Genomic DNA, 14414 nt, shown 5'->3' on the forward strand with positions numbered 1-14414 from the left:
GGACCTCTGTTCCGACTGAATCTGCATCCACAGAAAGGATGTTATAAGGCCCTACAAATTTCACCAAGGAGATGTGAAAGTCTTCCCCCATAAAATACTTTTTTTCCCAGATACCCCGGCTCTTAGGCAAATGAGGTTACTCCTCAAAACCCCACCCCCACTCACCATAAATATCCTTCTCTCCTGCTGTCCATTCAAATGATACAAGGTATCTTGTACATAGAGAGAAAGGGAGAATAGGCAGACTTGCTTCAAAGATTTGGTGACTTTGGATGGGTGGGTTGAATGAAGAAGTGAACCTGGTTTCTGGAAAAGGAGTATCGAGATGAAGATGAGGAAAAGTGAACATGGACCACATTCATAGGTTAGAGAAATAGATTTAATAGGTTGAATGGTTTTGAAAAGTGAACTTCGAGCAGTAATTGTTGGTTTTTAAACTGCACAGAAATTAAAAATGAATGTGGGATTGGAGGCACACTCTGAACAGAAAAGCACCATAAGCTGCTATGGTGCAACTCAAGATGGTGAATAGAACCTTTAATATGATGATGCTCTTCTTTTGCTAGTTTTTTCGAGTCACCTTTTATTGTAAGTAGCTGATACAGCATTTTTTGCAGCTCTTCAGTTTATGGTTATCATGTGAGAACACAGTTTTCATCATATTTATTATTCTACAAATGTATTTTTAAATGCACTGATGTGGTGTTTGCATGAAATGCAAGATGGCACATCATGGAATGTTTAAACTGAGCATCGCGGAGGATATGTGATATTTGGCACCCAGAGGAGTAGGACACGTAGATCCTATAAGAAGTAAAGACTCTCTAGCAAGGGCCGTCCATACTCTGAGTTTAAACTTTACTTTTTGTGAAATGGTTTATGAAAAACAACACGGCTGCTCCAGGTGAGGCTCGAACTCACAACCTCGGCATGGCTCAGTACAAGTACTGCTGTATAAGTACCACGCGCTAACCGATTGCGCCACTGGAGCTCTCTCTTTTCACATCTCCCCAGGTGAGCCATCTACAGCTGACCAAGTAGATGACAGACACTGCTCCATCATTCACTGTGCAAGATCGACTCACATGCTAGCATGTTATCATGACTATTAAAAATACAGTCCAAACGGAATAGATTCTATAATTGTCCTATAACATATGCTCTGTCTATTCAAAACCCCATAGAATTATATCTTGACAGTTCTGACAAAGTCTAGGGGAATCTTATGAATATTTGTAATTAGCACATAGTAAGAATTTCCCAAAAATTAAATGTAGGTCCCTGATTGGGGGAAGACGTGGAATGTGAGATCTTGCCTCAGCTGTTTTTTTCTTTTTTAGGTACAGTATATTGACACTTCAGTACCTTTTGTGAAGCAAGGTTTCAGATGGGGCTGTGGGGCAGACGAGGTGGCCGAGTGGTTAAGGCGATGGACTGCTAATCCATTGTGCTCTGCACGCGTGGGTTCGAATCCCACCTTCGTCGGAAAGCCATCAGAGTCTCTTTTGATGGCCAGCATTTCTTGTAGTATAATTACACTCTCTTTCAAGACAGAGCCAGGATCCGCTAGATGGGATCATCTGACTGTTCCATTTTAACAAATATGTCAAATAAAGTGAAGTATTTTGTGCGTAATAGAAATTAGATCTTTCATGGAGTTTCCAGAGGATTGCCTTTCACTCACTCCTGGCTTATTAACCAGTTTGGATAAATAGATTGATAAGAAAGCAGCTCTTACTCCTAAAGTTTAGGCCGTCTCAAATGAATGACTGTTAACATATGTCTGCCCCACAGAGACAGATCACTTCTAATAAGTGGGTTCTCTATATGTCACTGATTGCAGACATACTAACTAGAGCTATCGGTATGGTCTTGAATGCGAAAACTCTTATTTTCTCATATGAAAATGTAGTTTTTCATACTTCCAAAAAAAGTGCCTTAAGCATGGTCTTCAATGTGTGCGCGCACGTGGACATTCATATGCAACTACGTTTCCATACAGAGTCTCAAAATCATAGATATATTCATACCTCAGTAAGAATACATGTTGCAATTTACATCCTGCGTGCAGACTGGCCTTGTAGCTCAGTGGCAGAGCACTGGTCTTGTAAACCAGGGGTCATGAGTTCAAGCCTCATCAGGGCCTTTTTACATGAGTCTTTCTGTATGTTGTTTTCAAGTCATTCTTCCCTGGAGTCACACCTTGCTTTAGGATTGCTTATTGCCAAGCTTCCCTTTCCTGCTCTCATATTATCAAGAAAATATCATGAAGATCATTGAATTATACATTATTGCCTCACCCCTTCCGATCGCCTGACGAACGCCTGACAAACGCCATTCTCACCCTGCCGGGCAAGCCCTGCCGGGCAAAGCCAAATAAGCCATGCATATTTACAGTTCCTTTGAAAGGCAGAGCGAGGACTAGGACCTCTGTTCCGACTGAATCTGCATCCACAGAAAGGATGTTATAAGGCCCTACAAATTTCACCAAGGAGATGTGAAAGTCTTCCCCCATAAAATACTTTTTTTCCCAGATACCCCGGCTCTTAGGCAAATGAGGTTACTCCTCAAAACCCCACCCCCACTCACCATAAATATCCTTCTCTCCTGCTGTCCATTCAAATGATACAAGGTATCTTGTACATAGAGAGAAAGGGAGAATAGGCAGACTTGCTTCAAAGATTTGGTGACCTTGGATGGGTGGGTTGAATGAAGAAGTGAACCTGGTTTCTGGGAGAGGAGTATCGAGATGAAGATGAGGAAAAGTGAACATGGACCACATTCATAGGTTAGAGAAATACATTTAATAGGTTGAATGGTTTTGAAAAGTGAACTTCGAGCAGTAATTGTTGGTTTTTAAACTGCACAGAAATTAAAAATGAATGTGGGATTGGAGGCACACTCTGAACAGAAAAGCACCATAAGCTGCTATGGTGCAACTCAAGATGGTGAATAGAACCTTTAATATGATGATGCTCTTCTTTTGCTAGTTTTTTCGAGTCACCTTTTATTGTAAGTAGCTGATACAGCATTTTTTGCAGCTCTTCAGTTTATGGTTATCATGTGAGAACACAGTTTTCATCATATTTATTATTCTACAAATGTATTTTTAAATGCACTGATGTGGTGTTTGCATGAAATGCAAGATGGCACATCATGGAATGTTTAAACTGAGCATCGCGGAGGATATGTGATATTTGGCACCCAGAGGAGTAGGACACGTAGATCCTATAAGAAGTAAAGACTCTCTAGCAAGGGCCGTCCATACTCTGAGTTTAAACTTTACTTTTTGTGAAATGGTTTATGAAAAACAACACGGCTGCTCCAGGTGAGGCTCGAACTCACAACCTCGGCATGGCTCAGTGCAAGTACTGCTGTATAAGTACCGCGCGCTAACCGATTGCGCCACTGGAGCTCTCTCTTTTCACATCTCCCCAGGTGAGCCATCTACAGCTGACCAAGTAGATGACAGACACTGCTCCATCATTCACTGTGCAAGATCGACTCACATGCTAGCATGTTATCATGACTATTAAAAATACAGTCCAAACGGAATAGATTCTATAATTGTCCTATAACATATGCTCTGTCTATTCAAAACCCCATAGAATTATATCTTGACAGTTCTGACAAAGTCTAGGGGAATCTTATGAATATTTGTAATTAGCACATAGTAAGAATTTCCCAAAAATGAAATGTAGGTCCCTGATTGGGGGAAGACGTGGAATGTGAGATCTTGCCTCAGCTGTTTTTTTCTTTTTTAGGTACAGTATATTGACACTTCAGTACCTTTTGTGAAGCAAGGTTTCAGATGGGGCTGTGGGGCAGACGAGGTGGCCGAGTGGTTAAGGCGATGGACTGCTAATCCATTGTGCTCTGCACGCGTGGGTTCGAATCCCACCTTCGTCGGAAAGCCATCAGAGTCTCTTTTGATGGCCAGCATTTCTTGTAGTATAATTACACTCTCTTTCAAGACAGAGCCAGGATCCGCTAGATGGGATCATCTGACTGTTCCATTTTAACAAATATGTCAAATAAAGTGAAGTATTTTGTGCGTAATAGAAATTAGATCTTTCATGGAGTTTCCAGAGGATTGCCTTTCACTCACTCCTGGCTTATTAACCAGTTTGGATAAATAGATTGATAAGAAAGCAGCTCTTACTCCTAAAGTTTAGGCCGTCTCAAATGAATGACTGTTAACATATGTCTGCCCCACAGAGACAGATCACTTCTAATAAGTGGGTTCTCTATATGTCACTGATTGTAGACATACTAACTAGAGCTATCGGTATGGTCTTGAATGCGAAAAACTCTTATTTTCTCATATGAAAATGTAGTTTTTCATACTTCCAAAAAAAGTGCCTTAAGCATGGTCTTCAATGTGTGCGCGCATGTGGACATTCATATGCAACTACGTTTCCATACAGAGTCTCAAAATCATAGATATATTCATACCTCAGTAAGAATACATGTTGCAATTTACATCCTGCGTGCAGACTGGCCTTGTAGCTCAGTGGCAGAGCACTGGTCTTGTAAACCAGGGGTCATGAGTTCAAGCCTCATCAGGGCCTTTTTACATGAGTCTTTCTGTATGATGTTTTCAAGTCATTCTTCCCTGGAGTCACACCTTGCTTTAGGATTGCTTATTGCCAAGCTTCCCTTTCCTGCTTTCATATTATCAAGAAAATATCATGAAGATCATTGAATTATAAATTATTGCCTCACCCCTTCCGATCGCCTGACGAACGCCTGACAAACGCCATTCTCACCCTGGCGGGCAAGCCCTGCCGGGCAAAGCCAAATAAGCCATGCATATTTACAGTTCCTTTGAAAGGCAGAGCGAGGACTAGGACCTCTGTTCCGACTGAATCTGCATCCACAGAAAGGATGTTATAAGGCCCTACAAATTTCACCAAGGAGATGTGAAAGTCTTCCCCCATAAAATACTTTTTTTCCCAGATACCCCGGCTCTTAGGCAAATGAGGTTACTCCTCAAAACCCCACCCCCACTCACCATAAATATCCTTCTCTCCTGCTGTCCATTCAAATGATACAAGGTATCTTGTACATAGAGAGAAAGGGAGAATAGGCAGACTTGCTTCAAAGATTTGGTGACTTTGGATGGGTGGGTTGAATGAAGAAGTGAACCTGGTTTCTGGAAAAGGAGTATCGAGATGAAGATGAGGAAAAGTGAACATGGACCACATTCATAGGTTAGAGAAATAGATTTAATAGGTTGAATGGTTTTGAAAAGTGAACTTCGAGCAGTAATTGTTGGTTTTTAAACTGCACAGAAATTAAAAATGAATGTGGGATTGGAGGCACACTCTGAACAGAAAAGCACCATAAGCTGCTATGGTGCAACTCAAGATGGTGAATAGAACCTTTAATATGATGATGCTCTTCTTTTGCTAGTTTTTTCGAGTCACCTTTTATTGTAAGTAGCTGATACAGCATTTTTTGCAGCTCTTCAGTTTATGGTTATCATGTGAGAACACAGTTTTCATCATATTTATTATTCTACAAATGTATTTTTAAATGCACTGATGTGGTGTTTGCATGAAATGCAAGATGGCACATCATGGAATGTTTAAACTGAGCATCGCGGAGGATATGTGATATTTGGCACCCAGAGGAGTAGGACACGTAGATCCTATAAGAAGTAAAGACTCACTAGCAAGGGCCGTCCATACTCTGAGTTTAAACTTTACTTTTTGTGAAATGGTTTATGAAAAACAACACGGCTGCTCCAGGTGAGGCTCGAACTCACAACCTCGGCATGGCTCAGTGCAAGTACTGCTGTATAAGTACCGCGCGCTAACCGATTGCGCCACTGGAGCTCTCTCTTTTCACATCTCCCCAGGTGAGCCATCTACAGCTGACCAAGTAGATGACAGACACTGCTCCATCATTCACTGTGCAAGATCGACTCACATGCTAGCATGTTATCATGACTATTAAAAATACAGTCCAAACGGAATAGATTCTATAATTGTCCTATAACATATGCTCTGTCTATTCAAAACCCCATAGAATTATATCTTGACAGTTCTGACAAAGTCTAGGGGAATCTTATGAATATTTGTAATTAGCACATAGTAAGAATTTCCCAAAAATGAAATGTAGGTCCCTGATTGGGGGAAGACGTGGAATGTGAGATCTTGCCTCAGCTGTTTTTTTCTTTTTTAGGTACAGTATATTGACACTTCAGTACCTTTTGTGAAGCAAGGTTTCAGATGGGGCTGTGGGGCAGACGAGGTGGCCGAGTGGTTAAGGCGATGGACTGCTAATCCATTGTGCTCTGCACGCGTGGGTTCGAATCCCACCTTCGTCGGAAAGCCATCAGAGTCTCTTTTGATGGCCAGCATTTCTTGTAGTATAATTACACTCTCTTTCAAGACAGAGCCAGGATCCGCTAGATGGGATCATCTGACTGTTCCATTTTAACAAATATGTCAAATAAAGTGAAGTATTTTGTGCGTAATAGAAATTAGATCTTTCATGGAGTTTCCAGAGGATTGCCTTTCACTCACTCCTGGCTTATTAACCAGTTTGGATAAATAGATTGATAAGAAAGCAGCTCTTACTCCTAAAGTTTAGGCCGTCTCAAATGAATGACTGTTAACATATGTCTGCCCCACAGAGACAGATCACTTCTAATAAGTGGGTTCTCTATATGTCACTGATTGTAGACATACTAACTAGAGCTATCGGTATGGTCTTGAATGCGAAAAACTCTTATTTTCTCATATGAAAATGTAGTTTTTCATACTTCCAAAAAAAGTGCCTTAAGCATGGTCTTCAATGTGTGCGCGCATGTGGACATTCATATGCAACTACGTTTCCATACAGAGTCTCAAAATCATAGATATATTCATACCTCAGTAAGAATACATGTTGCAATTTACATCCTGCGTGCAGACTGGCCTTGTAGCTCAGTGGCAGAGCACTGGTCTTGTAAACCAGGGGTCATGAGTTCAAGCCTCATCAGGGCCTTTTTACATGAGTCTTTCTGTATGTTGTTTTCAAGTCATTCTTCCCTGGAGTCACACCTTGCTTTAGGATTGCTTATTGCCAAGCTTCCCTTTCCTGCTTTCATATTATCAAGAAAATATCATGAAGATCATTGAATTATAAATTATTGCCTCACCCCTTCCGATCGCCTGACGAACGCCTGACAAACGCCATTCTCACCCTGGCGGGCAAGCCCTGCCGGGCAAAGCCAAATAAGCCATGCATATTTACAGTTCCTTTGAAAGGCAGAGCGAGGACTAGGACCTCTGTTCCGACTGAATCTGCATCCACAGAAAGGATGTTATAAGGCCCTACAAATTTCACCAAGGAGATGTGAAAGTCTTCCCCCATAAAATACTTTTTTTCCCAGATACCCCGGCTCTTAGGCAAATGAGGTTACTCCTCAAAACCCCACCCCCACTCACCATAAATATCCTTCTCTCCTGCTGTCCATTCAAATGATACAAGGTATCTTGTACATAGAGAGAAAGGGAGAATAGGCAGACTTGCTTCAAAGATTTGGTGACTTTGGATGGGTGGGTTGAATGAAGAAGTGAACCTGGTTTCTGGAAAAGGAGTATCGAGATGAAGATGAGGAAAAGTGAACATGGACCACATTCATAGGTTAGAGAAATAGATTTAATAGGTTGAATGGTTTTGAAAAGTGAACTTCGAGCAGTAATTGTTGGTTTTTAAACTGCACAGAAATTAAAAATGAATGTGGGATTGGAGGCACACTCTGAACAGAAAAGCACCATAAGCTGCTATGGTGCAACTCAAGATGGTGAATAGAACCTTTAATATGATGATGCTCTTCTTTTGCTAGTTTTTTCGAGTCACCTTTTATTGTAAGTAGCTGATACAGCATTTTTTGCAGCTCTTCAGTTTATGGTTATCATGTGAGAACACAGTTTTCATCATATTTATTATTCTACAAATGTATTTTTAAATGCACTGATGTGGTGTTTGCATGAAATGCAAGATGGCACATCATGGAATGTTTAAACTGAGCATCGCGGAGGATATGTGATATTTGGCACCCAGAGGAGTAGGACACGTAGATCCTATAAGAAGTAAAGACTCTCTAGCAAGGGCCGTCCATACTCTGAGTTTAAACTTTACTTTTTGTGAAATGGTTTATGAAAAACAACACGGCTGCTCCAGGTGAGGCTCGAACTCACAACCTCGGCATGGCTCAGTACAAGTACTGCTGTATAAGTACCGCGCGCTAACCGATTGCGCCACTGGAGCTCTCTCTTTTCACATCTCCCCAGGTGAGCCATCTACAGCTGACCAAGTAGATGACAGACACTGCTCCATCATTCACTGTGCAAGATCGACTCACATGCTAGCATGTTATCATGACTATTAAAAATACAGTCCAAACGGAATAGATTCTATAATTGTCCTATAACATATGCTCTGTCTATTCAAAACCCCATAGAATTATATCTTGACAGTTCTGACAAAGTCTAGGGGAATCTTATGAATATTTGTAATTAGCACATAGTAAGAATTTCCCAAAAATTAAATGTAGGTCCCTGATTGGGGGAAGACGTGGAATGTGAGATCTTGCCTCAGCTGTTTTTTTCTTTTTTAGGTACAGTATATTGACACTTCAGTACCTTTTGTGAAGCAAGGTTTCAGATGGGGCTGTGGGGCAGACGAGGTGGCCGAGTGGTTAAGGCGATGGACTGCTAATCCATTGTGCTCTGCACGCGTGGGTTCGAATCCCACCTTCGTCGGAAAGCCATCAGAGTCTCTTTTGATGGCCAGCATTTCTTGTAGTATAATTACACTCTCTTTCAAGACAGAGCCAGGATCCGCTAGATGGGATCATCTGACTGTTCCATTTTAACAAATATGTCAAATAAAGTGAAGTATTTTGTGCGTAATAGAAATTAGATCTTTCATGGAGTTTCCAGAGGATTGCCTTTCACTCACTCCTGGCTTATTAACCAGTTTGGATAAATAGATTGATAAGAAAGCAGCTCTTACTCCTAAAGTTTAGGCCGTCTCAAATGAATGACTGTTAACATATGTCTGCCCCACAGAGACAGATCACTTCTAATAAGTGGGTTCTCTATATGTCACTGATTGCAGACATACTAACTAGAGCTATCGGTATGGTCTTGAATGCGAAAACTCTTATTTTCTCATATGAAAATGTAGTTTTTCATACTTCCAAAAAAAGTGCCTTAAGCATGGTCTTCAATGTGTGCGCGCACGTGGACATTCATATGCAACTACGTTTCCATACAGAGTCTCAAAATCATAGATATATTCATACCTCAGTAAGAATACATGTTGCAATTTACATCCTGCGTGCAGACTGGCCTTGTAGCTCAGTGGCAGAGCACTGGTCTTGTAAACCAGGGGTCATGAGTTCAAGCCTCATCAGGGCCTTTTTACATGAGTCTTTCTGTATGTTGTTTTCAAGTCATTCTTCCCTGGAGTCACACCTTGCTTTAGGATTGCTTATTGCCAAGCTTCCCTTTCCTGCTTTCATATTATCAAGAAAATATCATGAAGATCATTGAATTATAAATTATTGCCTCACCCCTTCCGATCGCCTGACGAACGCCTGACAAACGCCATTCTCACCCTGCCGGGCAAGCCCTGCCGGGCAAAGCCAAATAAGCCATGCATATTTACAGTTCCTTTGAAAGGCAGAGCGAGGACTAGGACCTCTGTTCCGACTGAATCTGCATCCACAGAAAGGATGTTATAAGGCCCTACAAATTTCACCAAGGAGATGTGAAAGTCTTCCCCCATAAAATACTTTTTTTCCCAGATACCCCGGCTCTTAGGCAAATGAGGTTACTCCTCAAAACCCCACCCCCACTCACCATAAATATCCTTCTCTCCTGCTGTCCATTCAAATGATACAAGGTATCTTGTACATAGAGAGAAAGGGAGAATAGGCAGACTTGCTTCAAAGATTTGGTGACCTTGGATGGGTGGGTTGAATGAAGAAGTGATTCTGGTTTCTGGGAGAGGAGTATCGAGATGAAGATGAGGAAAAGTGAACATGGACCACATTCATAGGTTAGAGAAATACATTTAATAGGTTGAATGGTTTTGAAAAGTGAACTTCGAGCAGTAATTGTTGGTTTTTAAACTGCACAGAAATTAAAAATGAATGTGGGATTGGAGGCACACTCTGAACAGAAAAGCACCATAAGCTGCTATGGTGCAACTCAAGATGGTGAATAGAACCTTTAATATGATGATGCTCTTCTTTTGCTAGTTTTTTCGAGTCACCTTTTATTGTAAGTAGCTGATACAGCATTTTTTGCAGCTCTTCAGTTTATGGTTATCATGTGAGAACACAGTTTTCATCATATTTATTATTCTACAAATGTATTTTTAAATGCACTGATGTGGTGTTTGCATGAAATGCAAGATGGCACATCATGGAATGTTTAAACTGAGCATCGCGGAGGATATGTGATATTTGGCACCCAGAGGAGTAGGACACGTAGATCCTATAAGAAGTAAAGACTCTCTAGCAAGGGCCGTCCATACTCTGAGTTTAAACTTTACTTTTTGTGAAATGGTTTATGAAAAACAACACGGCTGCTCCAGGTGAGGCTCGAACTCACAACCTCGGCATGGCTCAGTGCAAGTACTGCTGTATAAGTACCGCGCGCTAACCGATTGCGCCACTGGAGCTCTCTCTTTTCACATCTCCCCAGGTGAGCCATCTACAGCTGACCAAGTAGATGACAGACACTGCTCCATCATTCACTGTGCAAGATCGACTCACATGCTAGCATGTTATCATGACTATTAAAAATACAGTCCAAACGGAATAGATTCTATAATTGTCCTATAACATATGCTCTGTCTATTCAAAACCCCATAGAATTATATCTTGACAGTTCTGACAAAGTCTAGGGGAATCTTATGAATATTTGTAATTAGCACATAGTAAGAATTTCCCAAAAATGAAATGTAGGTCCCTGATTGGGGGAAGACGTGGAATGTGAGATCTTGCCTCAGCTGTTTTTTTCTTTTTTAGGTACAGTATATTGACACTTCAGTACCTTTTGTGAAGCAAGGTTTCAGATGGGGCTGTGGGGCAGACGAGGTGGCCGAGTGGTTAAGGCGATGGACTGCTAATCCATTGTGCTCTGCACGCGTGGGTTCGAATCCCACCTTCGTCGGAAAGCCATCAGAGTCTCTTTTGATGGCCAGCATTTCTTGTAGTATAATTACACTCTCTTTCAAGACAGAGCCAGGATCCGCTAGATGGGATCATCTGACTGTTCCATTTTAACAAATATGTCAAATAAAGTGAAGTATTTTGTGCGTAATAGAAATTAGATCTTTCATGGAGTTTCCAGAGGATTGCCTTTCACTCACTCCTGGCTTATTAACCAGTTTGGATAAATAGATTGATAAGAAAGCAGCTCTTACTCCTAAAGTTTAGGCCGTCTCAAATGAATGACTGTTAACATATGTCTGCCCCACAGAGACAGATCACTTCTAATAAGTGGGTTCTCTATATGTCACTGATTGTAGACATACTAACTAGAGCTATCGGTATGGTCTTGAATGCGAAAAACTCTTATTTTCTCATATGAAAATGTAGTTTTTCATACTTCCAAAAAAAGTGCCTTAAGCATGGTCTTCAATGTGTGCGCGCATGTGGACATTCATATGCAACTACGTTTCCATACAGAGTCTCAAAATCATAGATATATTCATACCTCAGTAAGAATACATGTTGCAATTTACATCCTGCGTGCAGACTGGCCTTGTAGCTCAGTGGCAGAGCACTGGTCTTGTAAACCAGGGGTCATGAGTTCAAGCCTCATCAGGGCCTTTTTACATGAGTCTTTCTGTATGTTGTTTTCAAGTCATTCTTCCCTGGAGTCACACCTTGCTTTAGGATTGCTTATTGCCAAGCTTCCCTTTCCTGCTTTCATATTATCAAGAAAATATCATGAAGATCATTGAATTATAAATTATTGCCTCACCCCTTCCGATCGCCTGACGAACGCCTGACAAACGCCATTCTCACCCTGGCGGGCAAGCCCTGCCGGGCAAAGCCAAATAAGCCATGCATATTTACAGTTCCTTTGAAAGGCAGAGCGAGGACTAGGACCTCTGTTCCGACTGAATCTGCATCCACAGAAAGGATGTTATAAGGCCCTACAAATTTCACCAAGGAGATGTGAAAGTCTTCCCCCATAAAATACTTTTTTTCCCAGATACCCCGGCTCTTAGGCAAATGAGGTTACTCCTCAAAACCCCACCCCCACTCACCATAAATATCCTTCTCTCCTGCTGTCCATTCAAATGATACAAGGTATCTTGTACATAGAGAGAAAGGGAGAATAGGCAGACTTGCTTCAAAGATTTGGTGACTTTGGATGGGTGGGTTGAATGAAGAAGTGAACCTGGTTTCTGGGAAAGGAGTATCGAGATGAAGATGAGGAAAAGTGAACATGGACCACATTCATAGGTTAGAGAAATAGATTTAATAGGTTGAATGGTTTTGAAAAGTGAACTTCGAGCAGTAATTGTTGGTTTTTAAACTGCACAGAAATTAAAAATGAATGTGGGATTGGAGGCACACTCTGAACAGAAAAGCACCATAAGCTGCTATGGTGCAACTCAAGATGGTGAATAGAACCTTTAATATGATGATGCTCTTCTTTTGCTAGTTTTTTCGAGTCACCTTTTATTGTAAGTAGCTGATACAGCATTTTTTGCAGCTCTTCAGTTTATGGTTATCATGTGAGAACACAGTTTTCATCATATTTATTATTCTACAAATGTATTTTTAAATGCACTGATGTGGTGTTTGCATGAAATGCAAGATGGCACATCATGGAATGTTTAAACTGAGCATCGCGGAGGATATGTGATATTTGGCACCCAGAGGAGTAGGACACGTAGATCCTATAAGAAGTAAAGACTCTCTAGCAAGGGCCGTCCATACTCTGAGTTTAAACTTTACTTTTTGTGAAATGGTTTATGAAAAACAACACGGCTGCTCCAGGTGAGGCTCGAACTCACAACCTCGGCATGGCTCAGTACAAGTACTGCTGTATAAGTACCACGCGCTAACCGATTGCGCCACTGGAGCTCTCTCTTTTCACATCTCCCCAGGTGAGCCATCTACAGCTGACCAAGTAGATGACAGACACTGCTCCATCATTCACTGTGCAAGATCGACTCACATGCTAGCATGTTATCATGACTATTAAAAATACAGTCCAAACGGAATAGATTCTATAATTGTCCTATAACATATGCTCTGTCTATTCAAAACCCCATAGAATTATATCTTGACAGTTCTGACAAAGTCTAGGGGAATCTTATGAATATTTGTAATTAGCACATAGTAAGAATTTCCCAAAAATTAAATGTAGGTCCCTGATTGGGGGAAGACGTGGAATGTGAGATCTTGCCTCAGCTGTTTTTTTCTTTTTTAGGTACAGTATATTGACACTTCAGTACCTTTTGTGAAGCAAGGTTTCAGATGGGGCTGTGGGGCAGACGAGGTGGCCGAGTGGTTAAGGCGATGGACTGCTAATCCATTGTGCTCTGCACGCGTGGGTTCGAATCCCACCTTCGTCGGAAAGCCATCAGAGTCTCTTTTGATGGCCAGCATTTCTTGTAGTATAATTACACTCTCTTTCAAGACAGAGCCAGGATCCGCTAGATGGGATCATCTGACTGTTCCATTTTAACAAATATGTCAAATAAAGTGAAGTATTTTGTGCGTAATAGAAATTAGATCTTTCATGGAGTTTCCAGAGGATTGCCTTTCACTCACTCCTGGCTTATTAACCAGTTTGGATAAATAGATTGATAAGAAAGCAGCTCTTACTCCTAAAGTTTAGGCCGTCTCAAATGAATGACTGTTAACATATGTCTGCCCCACAGAGACAGATCACTTCTAATAAGTGGGTTCTCTATATGTCACTGATTGCAGACATACTAACTAGAGCTATCGGTATGGTCTTGAATGCGAAAACTCTTATTTTCTCATATGAAAATGTAGTTTTTCATACTTCCAAAAAAAGTGCCTTAAGCATGGTCTTCAATGTGTGCGCGCACGTGGACATTCATATGCAACTACGTTTCCATACAGAGTCTCAAAATCATAGATATATTCATACCTCAGTAAGAATACATGTTGCAATTTACATCCTGCGTGCAGACTGGCCTTGTAGCTCAGTGGCAGAGCACTGGTCTTGTAAACCAGGGGTCATGAGTTCAAGCCTCATCAGGGCCTTTTTACATGAGTCTTTCTGTATGTTGTTTTCAAGTCATTCTTCCCTGGAGTCACACCTTGCTTTAGGATTGCTTATTGCCAAGCTTCCCTTTCCTGCTCTCATATTATCAAGAAAATATCATGAAGATCATTGAATTATACATTA

The 14414-nt window shown here is 41.1% G+C and overlaps 18 non-coding genes across 18 annotated transcripts; 12 read left to right on the plus strand and 6 right to left on the minus strand.

The window, feature by feature from the left end:
- Window positions 1-896: 896 nt before the first annotated feature.
- Window positions 897-991, minus strand: TRNAI-UAU (transfer RNA isoleucine (anticodon UAU)). The gene is made up of 2 exons: window positions 954-991; window positions 897-932 (listed from the first exon to the last, which is right to left on the minus strand). It is a non-coding gene; the product is annotated as a tRNA-Ile (tRNA).
- A 412-nt stretch (window positions 992-1403) lies between these two features.
- Window positions 1404-1485, plus strand: TRNAS-GCU (transfer RNA serine (anticodon GCU)). The gene has a single exon. It is a non-coding gene; the product is annotated as a tRNA-Ser (tRNA).
- Window positions 1486-2074: 589 nt separating this feature from the next.
- TRNAT-UGU (transfer RNA threonine (anticodon UGU)) lies at window positions 2075-2146 on the plus strand. Its single transcript has one exon. It is a non-coding gene; the product is annotated as a tRNA-Thr (tRNA).
- A 1174-nt stretch (window positions 2147-3320) lies between these two features.
- Window positions 3321-3415, minus strand: TRNAI-UAU (transfer RNA isoleucine (anticodon UAU)). Its single transcript has 2 exons — window positions 3378-3415; window positions 3321-3356 (listed from the first exon to the last, which is right to left on the minus strand). It is a non-coding gene; the product is annotated as a tRNA-Ile (tRNA).
- A 412-nt stretch (window positions 3416-3827) lies between these two features.
- TRNAS-GCU (transfer RNA serine (anticodon GCU)) lies at window positions 3828-3909 on the plus strand. The gene has a single exon. It is a non-coding gene; the product is annotated as a tRNA-Ser (tRNA).
- Window positions 3910-4499: 590 nt separating this feature from the next.
- TRNAT-UGU (transfer RNA threonine (anticodon UGU)) lies at window positions 4500-4571 on the plus strand. The gene has a single exon. It is a non-coding gene; the product is annotated as a tRNA-Thr (tRNA).
- A 1174-nt stretch (window positions 4572-5745) lies between these two features.
- TRNAI-UAU (transfer RNA isoleucine (anticodon UAU)) lies at window positions 5746-5840 on the minus strand. The gene is made up of 2 exons: window positions 5803-5840; window positions 5746-5781 (listed from the first exon to the last, which is right to left on the minus strand). It is a non-coding gene; the product is annotated as a tRNA-Ile (tRNA).
- A 412-nt stretch (window positions 5841-6252) lies between these two features.
- Window positions 6253-6334, plus strand: TRNAS-GCU (transfer RNA serine (anticodon GCU)). The gene has a single exon. It is a non-coding gene; the product is annotated as a tRNA-Ser (tRNA).
- Window positions 6335-6924: 590 nt separating this feature from the next.
- On the plus strand, window positions 6925-6996 carry TRNAT-UGU (transfer RNA threonine (anticodon UGU)). Its single transcript has one exon. It is a non-coding gene; the product is annotated as a tRNA-Thr (tRNA).
- A 1174-nt stretch (window positions 6997-8170) lies between these two features.
- Window positions 8171-8265, minus strand: TRNAI-UAU (transfer RNA isoleucine (anticodon UAU)). Its single transcript has 2 exons — window positions 8228-8265; window positions 8171-8206 (listed from the first exon to the last, which is right to left on the minus strand). It is a non-coding gene; the product is annotated as a tRNA-Ile (tRNA).
- A 412-nt stretch (window positions 8266-8677) lies between these two features.
- Window positions 8678-8759, plus strand: TRNAS-GCU (transfer RNA serine (anticodon GCU)). Its single transcript has one exon. It is a non-coding gene; the product is annotated as a tRNA-Ser (tRNA).
- A 589-nt stretch (window positions 8760-9348) lies between these two features.
- Window positions 9349-9420, plus strand: TRNAT-UGU (transfer RNA threonine (anticodon UGU)). Its single transcript has one exon. It is a non-coding gene; the product is annotated as a tRNA-Thr (tRNA).
- Window positions 9421-10594: 1174 nt separating this feature from the next.
- TRNAI-UAU (transfer RNA isoleucine (anticodon UAU)) lies at window positions 10595-10689 on the minus strand. The gene is made up of 2 exons: window positions 10652-10689; window positions 10595-10630 (listed from the first exon to the last, which is right to left on the minus strand). It is a non-coding gene; the product is annotated as a tRNA-Ile (tRNA).
- A 412-nt stretch (window positions 10690-11101) lies between these two features.
- Window positions 11102-11183, plus strand: TRNAS-GCU (transfer RNA serine (anticodon GCU)). Its single transcript has one exon. It is a non-coding gene; the product is annotated as a tRNA-Ser (tRNA).
- A 590-nt stretch (window positions 11184-11773) lies between these two features.
- Window positions 11774-11845, plus strand: TRNAT-UGU (transfer RNA threonine (anticodon UGU)). Its single transcript has one exon. It is a non-coding gene; the product is annotated as a tRNA-Thr (tRNA).
- Window positions 11846-13019: 1174 nt separating this feature from the next.
- Window positions 13020-13114, minus strand: TRNAI-UAU (transfer RNA isoleucine (anticodon UAU)). Its single transcript has 2 exons — window positions 13077-13114; window positions 13020-13055 (listed from the first exon to the last, which is right to left on the minus strand). It is a non-coding gene; the product is annotated as a tRNA-Ile (tRNA).
- Window positions 13115-13526: 412 nt separating this feature from the next.
- Window positions 13527-13608, plus strand: TRNAS-GCU (transfer RNA serine (anticodon GCU)). The gene has a single exon. It is a non-coding gene; the product is annotated as a tRNA-Ser (tRNA).
- Window positions 13609-14197: 589 nt separating this feature from the next.
- Window positions 14198-14269, plus strand: TRNAT-UGU (transfer RNA threonine (anticodon UGU)). The gene has a single exon. It is a non-coding gene; the product is annotated as a tRNA-Thr (tRNA).
- Window positions 14270-14414: the final 145 nt, after the last annotated feature.

This window comes from Triturus cristatus, chromosome 12, assembly GCF_964204655.1.
Source record: "Triturus cristatus chromosome 12, aTriCri1.1, whole genome shotgun sequence".
NCBI classification, from domain to species: domain Eukaryota; kingdom Metazoa; phylum Chordata; class Amphibia; order Caudata; family Salamandridae; genus Triturus; species Triturus cristatus.